This window comes from Lipotes vexillifer, unplaced genomic scaffold (assembly GCF_000442215.2).
Source record: "Lipotes vexillifer unplaced genomic scaffold, Lipotes_vexillifer_v1.1 scaffold182, whole genome shotgun sequence".
NCBI classification, from domain to species: Eukaryota; Metazoa; Chordata; class Mammalia; order Artiodactyla; family Lipotidae; genus Lipotes; species Lipotes vexillifer.
In genome coordinates this window covers 6,023,045-6,023,452 of record NW_006798798.1, presented here as the reverse complement: position 1 = coordinate 6,023,452, position 408 = coordinate 6,023,045, and positions in this window count along the sequence as shown.

Here is a 408-nt window from a genome sequence, read left to right as displayed (position 1 = left end):
CCAGTAAAACGGAAGGAGCAGCAAGTGAGGGAGAACCAGGAGAGCATAGAGTCTTGAGGGCAGGGGAGAAATATGATTTACATGGTCACGAAGATGGGAACTGAGAATGAGCCTCGCACTGGAATGTCAGTTGGCTTGAGGGTTGGGAATTCCTGCCTGCTTAGTTCACAGCTATACCACAGCACCCAGCAAAGTACCTCCCTTGCAGTAATTATTTTTAATGATGAATGAATAAATGAGAACTGGCCTCTGAGAAAGGTGATGTGTGGAAGGGGGTAAATTTGAGTTCCCCTATATCATTCTTACCTACAGACCTTTCTTCCCTCGAGACCAGGGAGTTCAGAACCCCAGCCCCCTTCTCTCTCAGGACCCAATAATACTGGCAGCGTCCCACCCCAGCCCCCCCCC